Source organism: Hyaena hyaena, unplaced genomic scaffold, assembly GCF_003009895.1.
Source record: "Hyaena hyaena isolate Hyena2069 unplaced genomic scaffold, ASM300989v1 scaffold_141, whole genome shotgun sequence".
NCBI classification, from domain to species: domain Eukaryota; kingdom Metazoa; phylum Chordata; class Mammalia; order Carnivora; family Hyaenidae; genus Hyaena; species Hyaena hyaena.
The window spans coordinates 2,312,933-2,325,918 of record NW_024080773.1 but is presented as its reverse complement, the minus strand read 5'-3'; the positions used below and the strand labels follow the sequence as shown (position 1 = coordinate 2,325,918).

The 12,986-nt window shown below is 46.5% G+C and overlaps 1 protein-coding gene across 2 annotated transcripts in view; it reads left to right on the top strand.

Annotated features, from left to right (window-relative positions):
- Nucleotides 1–12,986, top strand: part of SGMS1 (sphingomyelin synthase 1) — a 262,857-nt gene that overhangs the window by 91,775 nt on the left and 158,096 nt on the right. The window contains exon 1 of one of the 2 annotated variants that reach the window (XM_039238522.1): nucleotides 1,893–1,912. The exons of the other annotated variant lie outside the window; for it this stretch is intronic. The gene's annotated coding sequence lies outside the window, so the exon portion shown is untranslated. Of the gene's footprint in view, nucleotides 1–1,892; nucleotides 1,913–12,986 lie in introns of those variants that run through there. 2 annotated transcript variants of the gene reach the window in all.

Below are 12,986 nucleotides of genomic sequence, written 5' to 3'. Positions count from 1 at the left end.
GTGTCCACAGCACCCGCAGCACTGCCTAGCGCATGCTGGCCCTCGATAAGGACTCGATGAACAAATTGTGACTTTGAGTTGGGTTCTGGATTTTGTATTCTTTCCAAACTTGATCGACCTGTAAATAATCCGAGGCTAGAAAGAGGAGGGTGCTGGGGATACCATACCGTTCATTTGACACGTCAAGACTTTTTTAGGCACGACAAATAGAAACGTTTGATACACACACACACACACACACACACACACACACACACACACACGGTTTAATCCAGTGTTAGGTTAGATGTGATTGAAAAAAGCAACCATGAAAAATGTTTGGATATCACATACTGTTTTATTCTTTACTAGTGAGTTGGAAACATCTAGCTCTTCATCTGATAATATTGTTCAGATTTAGGGCCTAATGACAGCACGTTGCAGTTTCTCCAAGCTACTTAGGAGTTTTTCTCGGAGGGTCCGTGGCCCTTTGGCCTCTTTTATACTTTCTGGGAGAGATGTGGAGGCTGGGATCAGGCTCCCTGGAAGAGAAACGTGGGAGCAGCACAGGATGAAAACCCCCTCTCAGAGATGCTGGTGGTTCTCTGGGTGTCCACACAGCCTGTATGTAATTTGAAACGACTGATAGTTCAGAACTGTTTTTCTACTTTTTGACTCTTGGAGAGTAAATCAACTGCCATCCCCGGACAAGGGAGCAAGATCTGTGCTCTGGAAGAGCTGGCAGTGTAAGGAGTGGTTTCCAGTGTAGCCATTGCAGCCTGAACACCCTCCCCTCCCCCATCACCCACTGGTTGTGTAATCTTGCACAAGTCACGTGACCCCTTCCTTTAAAATGGGCATTATCAAAATCGTATTGTTATTTGAGGGGTTAGGAGAAGACAAATACTCATTATTGTCACCATTTATAAGGCACTGTAATTGATACTACGCTAAGTGGGATTTAAACGTAAAACTGCCGCAAAGAGAGTGAGGTGTTGCCGGGTATCATGGTTCCAATCTGGTGTTCCCCAAACTTGCCTGAGTGTAAGAATCTCCTCGGGGCGCTTGTTAAGTCGAGATTCTCAGGCGCCACCTGGGCTTGCTGGGTCAGATCTCCAGAGGAAGGGCCTGGGAATCTTGCTCGGTGGGCAGGGTGGGGACACAGCGGGATTTTGTGAGCCTCTCCTTGGTTGCAAAATTCTGCCGGGGGGATTCTACATACATGTTTAGGCTTGCTAGGTTGTGTCCCAATTTCTACACAGGAAATGTGTTCACTGTTCAGATGGGCCATCTCATTCAGAATCTTCCTTAAGCAGAGCAGATAGAACATGCTTCTGGATTCCCAGGACCATGAGAATATGTAAAATATTCTCATGGAGAGGATATATAGTTACAAAACAGCATAGTGTCAGTGTTACCTACTCAGCTTTCTTTGTCTTCCTTCTTTCTCTTTGTAAAACCCGTACGACCTTAATAACCTGCTGTGATAAATACATACAGCAACACGGTCAGTATATTCTGACAGCCCTCTGGCCTCAGTGTCTCCACGGCCTCAGTTCTGGCTGCCAGAAGAACAGTGACCCTGGAACAGTGTATGCACATGGAGGTGACCCCCAGGCTTTGTTCATTGGCAGCCAAGCCAGCAGCTTTGTTCTTTCCTCCTCTGAGGGCTGGGAACCAGGAAGGAACGTTTCACTTGACTGCACTTAGGACAGCATGTTCTTAATCAACTGTTCTGAAGAAACAGTGTTTTGTTGTTTTCGCACAAGCCCGTAAGTTCATTTCCCCTCCCTGCCCAGGCGGTCGCTAATCATTTCCCTCTCAGTGACGAAGGCAGATGAGCATCTAAAACTTTTTCACGGAGGGCTGCGCTTTCTGCAGGCATCACAAGGGGGTTCACGCCTCTGGGAGGAACATGGGACAGTCATTCCCAGTAAGGTGGCGATTCCTGTCCAGCTCGGGCGGGGATGGGGGTGGTGATTCTCTCCCAGGATTCTCTGAGGGCTTGAAGAGTTTCTCTGGCAGCCGTTGTGTGGGTCATGGCTTCGTACTGGTATTTTAGTTCGTTTTGTTTCAGGTGGGACTTAATTGTTTGTAGTTCCTCTTTGCATTCTCATGGGAGAACTGATTTGTGCTGAGAGTCTTACTTGGGTGATAAGTTCATTTTCGCACCTGTACCAAGTCAACCTGCTTCTGAGAGCTGTTGTTAAGACTGAAAAGCTGATGTATATGTATAAAGTTGCACCTTGTCACTTCCTTAGAAAAAGCATGTGAGGTCTTGAGGGCGTCTGCCGGAATACATTTAAAGGTAAGGATCTGGAGATTGAAGGACAGGTATTTCTTCTTTCTTTCCTCCTGCCCTGGTGTTCTCAGGTGACAAAATGTTGTATCTGCCCAGTGTTAAGTAGCAGAATCCTAAAATTGTAGTGAATTTAGAAACAGCTCATTAGGCACACGTGAGATGTGAGATGTGGGCTGATAGTTGTTATTCTGCTCAGGCCCAAAAGACTAAACCTTCCAGGTAGAGAGGGCCGGAGGTGCGTCGGTGTATAGAGTGTGATTGCTTCTCTGTCGTGTATGAATGTGCAGGAAGCAGGTCCTCAGTGGGGGCCGTCCCCTCCCCCCTTGGGCATCAGCGTTCCTCCCCAGCTTCTCGTGCTGTCTTTTTCTTTCCTCGTTTGGAAGTCATCTTTGTGTGTGGGAAGCTGGAGTTGGAAGTTCAGAGCCCTCTTTTACAGGCGGGAGGTGATTCCCCAGGTTCTGCTCAGTTACAGCCGCAGATGGAGGTCTTGTGCGACGGAGGTTTCCAGGGCGACAGGGGTTCGTGAAGGACAGGGGGGAGCCTGGCCCATGTCAGGCATTTCTGACTCTCCTGTTTAGTTCTGTGAAGTGAAGACAGTCTCTGTCCACAAAGCGAGCCCTCTGCCCAAGGAAACAAATTTAAGAGAACCCCAAAGCCCAATTCCTCCCTCCCCAGAGCAGATGTACACACATACATATATACATACAGCAAAAATGGACGATGAAGCAAAATGTGCAATTTTATTTTCATTAAATACTCAAGCTTAAAATTGTAATTGTTTCTGTAATTATGTCTAATTATCTAGAAAAAATTAGTCCTAAGATTTTTTTGGTTCAGCTTCTAATGAACCATAGATTTGAATATCTCACCACATCCTCTAACCTCTTTGCAAGTGGGCTTCTTATTTCAGCCCTTTTTGGAAACTCCTGCAGCACCAAACATAGGGCAGAGTATCTCAATAGATTTTAGAAATCTTTTTTAATGTTTATTTATTTTTTAGAGAGGGAGAGAGTGTGAGCAGGGGAAGGGCAGAGAGAGAGGGAGACACAGAATCTGAAGCAGGCTCCAGGCTCTGAGCTGTCAGCACAGAGCTGACATTTCCCCTCCCTTCTGTGGGGCTTGAACTCACGAACTGTGAGATCATGACCTGAACTGAAGTTGGCAGCTTAACCGACTGAGCCCCCCAGGCGCCCCCATGAGGTCTTAGGAACAACCTGTTGAATCGCATTGCACCGTGGCTCCCGGGGTCTGTGCAGGTGGGCGTATGTGCTGCTTGGTTGTGGGCATTCACATATTCATGTTTATTTACAGGCTGCTGTAGCTCAAGAAATGCCTGCTAATTTTTCTCAGCCTGTGTGTGAATCATGGAATTACCTCTGCAAATTAATTTCCTTAATTAACCCAGAAAAGAGGGGAAAATCAAACATATTTGATTAAGTGCTCTACCTAGGATAATTAAAATATATATATACCAAGTACCATTGTATATAGTACACAATTCTGTATAAAAGTGATGTATAAAACATGGAATTGTAAATCGTTGCTACTTAATTTTCAGACAATTTAGGACCTTGTTTTCGTTTGTGTTAGAATGGTAGAATCTGCAGGCAGGATTCCTTCCCTCTGTCCTGTCCTTCAGCCTTGAAGGCACATCTCAGGAGGTGCTGTGATGGATGAGGGAGAGGAGCTCCCAGAAGTGGGGGGGGGCAGGTGCAGAAATGGGGACCACGGCAAGGCACGTTTTGGGGGAAGCCTAGGTGTCACGGCCAGAGCACAAGTCACAAGAGAGGAAGAGAAGACATGAACGTGGCAGGGCCGGGTTCTCCATGAAGACCCTGGGTGTCTGCACAGAAGGCTTGATGTGCTGCTCTGTGTTACGTAGGATATGACGAGGTAGTTTCTGCTTTGGGAAGACCTCTCCTGTGCTGTTCTGGGCAGGCAGTGGACTGAGGTCCCAGCACCAGCCCCCTGGTGCCTATCCGTGCTTCGTTTCTTTGGAAGCACGTGTCACCGGAGCACAGATACTATCTTTATTTACTTGCCACGGCCTGCCTTTCTGTAAGTCCTCAAGGGCAGGGATGTCTGTCTTCCCACGGTGGTATCTCCAGCATCGCCACCGTGCCTGGCAAGGGACAGGTGCTCAGCAGGTATTTATTAAGCAGTCAGATGCACGAGTCAGTTTCTGAGATCAAAGTATGTGATTGTTCTCCCCACAGATGTAATAATTGATTTAGAAAGGGGAAAATAGTAGTAATTCAGTGTGGAACCTGGACAGCATCCCAAATAAGGGATCAGAGTCACCTATAAGGGACGGTGAGTGGCCTGTGACCTGGAGGGGAAGCTCTGGTGTCATACCCCGGCCAGGAATGCGGCATCTGAATGTGATCGGAGGAAGCCCAGAGATACCCCTGAGGAAGGACGGTCTCTGAAACAAGTGGTCAGACTGGTCCGCGTCACCTTGGAGGCCATTCCTAGGGCCAGTTAGAGATAGAGTTCTCCGGACAGTGGGCTGATTTCCCATGCTAAATCTTCGACCACCAGTGAAAGATAAAATGTGACATACTCACACACCTTAGTTACTGGAAATTAGAAAGCAACTGAAAGGATTTTAACAGAACAGTGTTTGAGACAGTTTTGTGGTTAAACCTGAACTAATGAACCTCAAGAGAGGCCTTACCAGTGCATCCCCATGTTTCCAGCCACTTCCTAGGGTTCCTGGGAGAAAGAGGTTACTCTGCGCTTACGTTAGCCAAGATGGAGACATGCAGACAGTCTAGAAACCTGAAGCCAGTAAGATAATGAAAGTTCTGGAGTGTTGTTTTACGTGAATGTTTCTCTTGCATCAAAATTTTAAGGAATACTTGACATACATCGTAATGCCAGTGGGATCCAAATCAGAGTCCCTGTGAGATCACAGGTGTGAATAACTGTAAAGTGCTTAGAAAAACACCCAGGACATACATACGTGTAAGGGTCTAAAGTGTTGTTTTTTCTTTTAATTAAAAAAAATTTTTTTAAAGTTCTATTTATTTCATTTGAGAGAGAAAGAGAGAGAATCCCAAGCACGCTTTGCACTGCCACTGCAGAGCCTGATGTGGAGCTTGAACTCACAGCCTGTGAGTTCATGACGTGAGCTGAAACCAGGTGTCAGACACTTCACCAGCTGAGTCTCCCAAGCGTCCCTCTACGAGTGTTTTTGATGGTGCATTAGCATCCTTTTAATTTAACTTTTTAAAAATGTTTATTGATTTTTTGAGAAAGAGAAAGACGCAGAGTACAAGCGGGTGAGGGGCAGAGAGAGAGGGAGACACAGAATCTGAAGCGGGTTCCAGGCTCTGAGCTGTCAGCACAGAGTCTGACATGGGGCTTGAACTATGAACCATGAGATCATGACCTGAGCCGAAGTCAGAGCTTAATCAGCTATGCCACCCAGGGAACCCCTAAGTTAACTTTTATTTTAAGATCCATTTCCGTTTATTTGATTTGCTTAACTGTGAAGTCGGCTTCAGGTTCCCAAGTACTTTATACTTCACTGGGAGTTATTAATAAATTGTAGAAACAGAACTAACCAGCAACAGTTATTTGGTGGGAGTTTGGATAAAATGATTTCCACCTTCCCCTCACGTTCTGTGAATGTACACGAGTTGCCAGATAAAGGAGCCAAGTAAAGGGTCCCCAGCGAGGCTTCAGCAGGTCTTGCTTGTTTTTTTAGTACAGGGCGTGACTTAACCAAAGCCACACATTTAAAAGAGAGCCATTTGCCCTTGACTATTCAGCGAGAGAACAGAGAAAAACAGCCTTGCTTACAGTGTGCTCTCCCTTTCCGCTTTAACTAGATCAAATGCAATGTAAAGTATGTGACAAGCTCTTGTTTACCACTTAAGTGACAGCTTTGAAGCTTGCAAAGGGTGCGTGTAAACTGCAGGGAGCAAGCGCGAGGAGAGGCTACATGGATAATACAGTGCTGAATGTGGGACTGTTGTGTGAGTTACCTGTTCATGGTGTTCTGACAGTCATGCAGCACCCCTCCTCCTCATCGCCTGTTGTTCTTCCAGAGCTGGTGAGGTGCCAGGCACAGGCTGCGATGCAGTTCTCCCGACGGCTTCCAGAAACGAGTGTTTCACAGATGAGTAATCTGTGAGCTCGAGTTCATTAATGAGTAAACTGAGGTTTACAAAAGGCACTTTACCAGTCTGAGAAGTGGCAGTTTCAGGTTTGAATACAGGGTGATTTTGTGTCCAGAGTTTTCTGTTTTTGGTTTTTTAATTGTGTTTTTTTGCTTGTTTTCTGTTTTTTGTTTGTTTTTGTTTTCATCTTAGCTGCTCTATGAAAATCACCTGTCTGAAGGTGAATATTTAGCATACTCAAGAGAGGTGGGTTTGCTAACATCCTTAACCGACTGCATAGGTGAGAGGTGAGACACAAATTTAATTCAGTTAACCAGTTTGAAAGTTTGAAAAATAAAGGGTTGCCATTAGGATGGCCACTGTAGAAAAACAAAACAAAACATCCATAAAATGCAAATGTTGATGAGGCTGTGGAGAAATTGGACCCTTGTGCCCCGGTGGAAACAGCCACTATAAAGAGGTCTGGTGGTTCCTCCAAAAATGAAAATTACGCTCCCAAGAATTGAAAGCTGACTCTTGCAGAGAGATTTGCACACCCAAGTTCCTGATAGCACTTTCCACACTAGCCAAGAGGTAGAGGTGGCCCAGTGTCCACCCGTGGATACACGGGTAAACAAAGTGTGACACGTATACACAGTCCAGTGCTATTCAGCTTCACAAAGGAAGGGCTGACATGTGCTATGAGGTAGGTGTGCCTGAGCACATCATGCTGAGTGAAGTAAGACAACACGAAAGGACAGGTACGGTCTGCCTCCACCAACGTGAGGTCCCTGGAGCAGACAAATCCACACAGACAGAAGGTAGAGTGGTGGCTTCCAGGGGCTGTGGGAGAGGGTGGGTGGCTCTTGTCCAGTAAGTACAGAGGTTCAGTTTGGGATGACGGAAAAGTCTGCATGTGGTCGTGGTGGTGATTGTATAGTAAGTTCTATAAATTTTTTAAATTAAATTTTTTTTTTTTTTTTTGAGAGAGAGAGGTCATGCATGCACACATGTGGGCAGAGGAGTGGTGGAGGGAGAGAGAGAATCCCAGCCAGGCTCCACACTCAGCATGGAGCCCAACATGGGGCTCGATTCTACAACGCCAGATCATGACCTGAGCCGAAATTAAGAGTCAGATGCTTAACTGACAGAGCCACCCAGATGCCCCAACACTGAATATTCCTTTTTTTTTTTTTAAGTTTATTATTTTGAGAGAGAGAGAGAGCATGAGTGGAGGAGGGGCAGAGAGACAGAGCGAAAGAGCGAGAGCGAGAGAGAGAGAGAGAGAGAGACTATCAAGCAGGCTCTGTGCTATCAGCACAGAGTCCAACATGGGGCTCAAACTCACAAACTGTGAGATCATGATCTGAGCCAAGATGAAGAGTCAGATGCTTAACCAACTGAGCCCCTCTACTAAATATTCTTCCTTTTTTTTTTTTTTAAGCTTTTTTAAATGTTTGTTTATTTTTGAGAGACATACAGTGTGAGCAGGGCAGGGGCAGAGAGAGAGGGAGACACAGAATCTGAAGCAGGCTCCAGTCTCTGAGCTGTCATCACAGATCCCGACATGGGACTTGAACCTATGAACTATGAGATCATGACCTGAACCAAAGTCAGACACTTAACTGACTGAGCCACTCAGGTGCCCCTGAATATTCTTAACACCATTGAACTATATACATGAGAGTAGTTAGGATAGTAAATTCGCTACATATATTTTACCAGAATTAGACATAATAATTCAACAAAAGAAAAACAGTAAAGGACTGAAGTGCTTGGCTGTGAACTCTGCCCTCTGAAGGATAAAAGGGGCTTGCATCTCAGGTACCTTTCTCAAATTACGTTATTCCGACCCACCAGACAGCATTCATTGGGAAAGTAAAGATGGTGGGAAATCATTGAGACCCTGAATCTTTATTTCTCTGACTCTCAGCGTGCTTGAAGTCTTCATTCCCTTCATCTTGTCGGTGCAAAGTGCGTGACCTTCTCTTAGAAACAGAGTCCAGGGTGAGATCAGCATACCTTGAGCGCATTAGCAGCAGCGTTCTGGGCTCGAGGCTGAGGGTCAAGGTCAGCTAGCTAAAGATGATACTTCCAGAGTGAAGCCTGTAAGGGAGGGTCGTGCTTCTCTGTTAAGCTCGGTGTTGGATGGTGGGTGGATGAATCATGTGGCCTGAACCACTCAATGGAAGGATACGGAACGGAATTTAATACCTACCAGCTACTGGCAGCGTGGTGGTGAGTGGTGCCCACACTCCAGTGCAGAATGGTCCTTATCAGGCATCCTCCTATTTGTAAGAGTGACACATTTAACGAAAAAGAGTATTGAGGGCATCTGGGTGGTGCGGGGGCGGGGGGGGCATGGGGGTGGACCCAGAGTTACTGATGGTTGGTGCAGCCTGGAGAAGCTTCTGGACTTGGTTCTGTGATAACAGCAGGGTGTTGTTGGTGGGACCAACAGGGAGCTCATCAGGGTGAGCTCACCCCTCCCCACTTTTAAGGTCACTTTGGCTCCTGAGAAGATGCTAGTGTGGAATCAGGGATACTAGAGTGGAGGCGGCCTCAGGGCTGTGTGCAAAGATGCTGGTACTTGATGCTCCTCTCTGACGTGTGTGGAGAGCGCCTAGGTGAAAGCCTTACATGCCCTATCCTCGCTGCAGCTCCAGGAGCTGTAAGTAGGGGGCGTTACTGGGCCCATTTTGCAGATGGAGAAATCCAGGAGCGGGGAGGCCAAGCAGTTTGCTTGAGGTCACGCACTTGTGCTGCACGGATCCAGAAGGAGGGCAGGCCTAGGTGCTGGTAGGAGAGCTGTTTTTATTGTCTAGAAGCCATGTGATTGCCAGGAATGTGGTCTAGGAAGGCCCAGGGGTGGCTGACTGCCCCTAAACTGTGGTCCGGGAGCCATGCAGCTGCTGTGGCCACATCTGTTCCTTCTTGGGCAAGGTGACACCTATCCATATCTACGGGGCTGGCCTGAGTTAGTTGAGGATTGGGCCAGCCAGGGGCGTTTGCTCAAGCTGACTGCTCCCGGGTCCCCTGGGCATCTGGCTAGGGGAGAAAGAGCCGGACAACCAGCAGGATGCTTTTGTGATGTTTACTCTATGCAGGACCTTGTGCTTGGTGCTGTGACATACTAGACACTAAGGGGGCAAGACATTTAGGGCCATTAAAGAACGATTTATACCAGAAGACAAAAACAAACTTTTCAATCGTTTTATGGGCCTGTGTCCTGCAGGCATCTGCGGATTGTGTGTGTGTGTGTGTGTGTGTGTGCGCGCGCGCGCACATGCACTCACGCCTCATCTAACAGAATTTAGGAAAGCTGGTTAGCAGTTTCATAGGGAAGCTAGGACTGTAATTGCTGCTGTGTTGTTAAAAATCTGCCTGCCCTGGTCATGCTTATCATTTAATATGTTAGATTCAATATTAAAGAGAAACTGGGAAAAATCTCTCTCTATCACTACTACATCTATCTTTTACTTTTTAAAAAAAGTTGTTTCTTTTTTTCATTGGCAAATGAAATATATGCACGTGCTTCACAAAAATTCTCTAAGCAACACAGAAGGATCTAGAAAGTGAAACCCCCCACTGCTTCCGCATGCCGGTTTCAGTTGTCTTGGTTCTTCATATGTTCTATATAAATACAAGCACAGACTGCATGCAAGGTCCACACCGTTCCATGCCTTGCGCTTTTCACGCTTTTCACTGGGCGGTACTCCTAGGAAGTGCTTACGGATCAGCACACATAAGTCTGTCCCATTGGTTGTAGTAGCTACATAGTTGCAGTGTATGGAATGACCAGATGTATTTAACCACCCCCCCCCCACTTATGCTTTTATAAGCCATATGCAGAGGTATATCCTTTGTCATTGCACACATGTCTGAGTATATCTATACAGTAAACTTCTCTGTCAAAGGATATATGTCCATGGAAGATCTTGGGACAGCCAGAACTTGAAAGTCTGTTGGGTGGATGGCCAGTTGTCCTTCACCTTGCATCCTAACAGCAGTTGTGAAACTGAGCCGATTAAATATGAGGTATCTCTTCAAACATTTTCTCCCGAAAGGAAGGTGTCTCAAGCATGTGTGATTTCTGGCAAGTACAGTCTACTCATTAATTAAGTCCCTCCCTTTGCAGATACAGCATGATCCTGACTCTGAGCACCCAGGACCCCGTTTACATCCCAGAACTTCAAGCTACCATGATGGGCTTAGAATGGGGTTCACTCACTCCTCGGATGAGGGACTTCAGCCTCCTGAACACTGGAGATGTGCTGAGTGTGTTAGTGCAAAGTCTTAAGCGCCTGAGGTGTTTACAACGTATTGTCCCCAAGTAACTTTGTTGCTGCTCTGTTTTCATCTGCACTTGGGTGTTAGCAGTCCACGTGACATTTTCCGGCCAGCTTCATGCATGTTAGCTTCTTACAGGGCAGGCGGTAAACTTATTAATAACTACGCACGTCTGCAACGCTGTTTGCAAAGATACCCACTATTTTCTCAAAGCTAAATCTTACTAGGGTGTCAGGATGTTGGAAGAAACTGGTTCTGGGATGTTGTAGCTCTTTGGTTACGTGTTTCAGGGTTTAACCTGGAGTTTGGATGCTGGGCTTTGCCACTTAATCCTCTAGACTATTAGTTATATTGTGGGGCGGACCTGGAAAGCTCTGCATGTACCGTGCCACATTAGTCAGTGTCATTCGTGTGTTTTTTTTTTTTTGTTTTTTTTTTTTAAGCAAGACAGAACACTAGTTTGCAGATTTGTTTTAAGAGACCACTTGCTGAAACGCCGATGTCACTAATGAGTACACCCTGCTGGTCTATTACTAATTGTTCTCGTCACTGGTCATCAGAGATGCGGTGTCATCACTGAGCTTTTGGAAGTGTGAGCCTGGATTCTCCTGCTGGTTTCGAGTGGCCATGGAGTTGGGAGCGCCCGTCGCACACCTATTAGTAATTAGCCCTGCTCTAATAGTAACGTGGCTGATGTGCATTGAGCCCCTACTCATCAAAACTCTGCCACTTTTTTGCCCTAATTTCATGGATGAGGAGACTGGAGGGGTTAAGTGGATTCATAGGGGCTCCCAGTTCGCAGGTGTAGGGCCAGGATGGGGACGTGGGACGTTCCTTCAAGCCCACGCCACATATCACACAAAGAACCCTGTGAGGTGAATACTCATCTTTCCAGTTTACCTTGGAGGAACTTGAGACTCAGAATTCAGTGGCTTAACCACAGGTCATTAAAGGGCACACAGCTCATGAGAAACCGTGTGGCCTGCAATCCAGATCCCTCAGCATTGCTCACAGTTGTTGTTTAAGGCGGGACCGCAGGTATGGGCCTGTCCCACATACTTGAGAACATCTGGCTTCTCTAGACCCCACTCACTTGATGCGGCAGGAGTCCCAATGACTGTGCCTGCCATCCAAGAATGCCCCCACATATTTCCAATGTCTTCTACTCGGTGTCATATTTACATTTCTTAATTTTAAACTTGTATCATCCATTATCCCACATTGTGTCCCGTGGCAATTTTTTAATCAACAGTAATCAAACTCGACTCGTGCTCATAATTTGGGATCGTTAGAATAATTGGAATAATTGTAAGTGCAAATCATTTCAGTCCCGAATCGGAGATGAGAGATAGCGTCTCGCCCGGCTTCCTGTGTCACAGGGTAAACTCGCACTTACACCCCCACACGCACCCGGAGGCACTGAGATGGCAGGAAAGACTTTTTCAAAGTCAAAAAATGAATTGGCAGCTGACTGGACTCCACATCTGTTGAGGTGGGGACCATTTCTGCACATGGGCAGGTGGCTTCGGGCAAGTGTATTTCACGGAGCTGTGTTTGGTTTCTAAGGAGTGAGTTTTGCCCTTTCCCAGGGAGACGTGGGGGGTTGATGTCATTGAGTTGAAACAGCACAGTGCGGAGCCACAGGACAAATCTGGGGCTATTCTAGAAAAGTTATTTCAAACATGGTCTTTCTTTTAAAATGTTTAAGGATGCTGACAAAATGGGGTGCTTCTGATGAGACCTGTCACTTCTACACTAGCAGCTGTTTGTGGAGGCTGCCCCAGAATTTAAGTAGAATAAAAGGCAGGTTAAATAACCTCCTAGGTACTAATCCTGATGGGAACCATTTCCGGTGAATGAAAAATGGTCTTGTTCGAAGACATGTGCTTCTTCAGAAAACTCATTATCTGCCTGTTGTGTGGCAGATACGGTTTTAAGTTCTGTGGTTGAATTGGGTACAGATTTTGCCTGTTGTTTATGGTAAACAACTATTCATGCCCTTTCTGTATCCTCAATACAGGATAATTTTAAAAGATGACTTGCCTACCTCCACGTAGGTCACCAGGCAGCCATAGTGCTCACTGTACAGGAACAGGGTAGAGACTAGTTCTGGCAATGGAACCTCTGTTTGCCTGACAGTATTGCCCTCATTCATTCACAGTAAACTGGGCGCCTGGGTGGCTCAGGGGGCTGAGCATATGAGCTCAGATCATGATCCCAGGGCTGTGGGATCAAGTCCCGTGTCAGACTTCACACTGAGCATGGAGCCTGCTTGGGATTCTCTCTCTCTCTCTCTCTCCCCCTCTCTC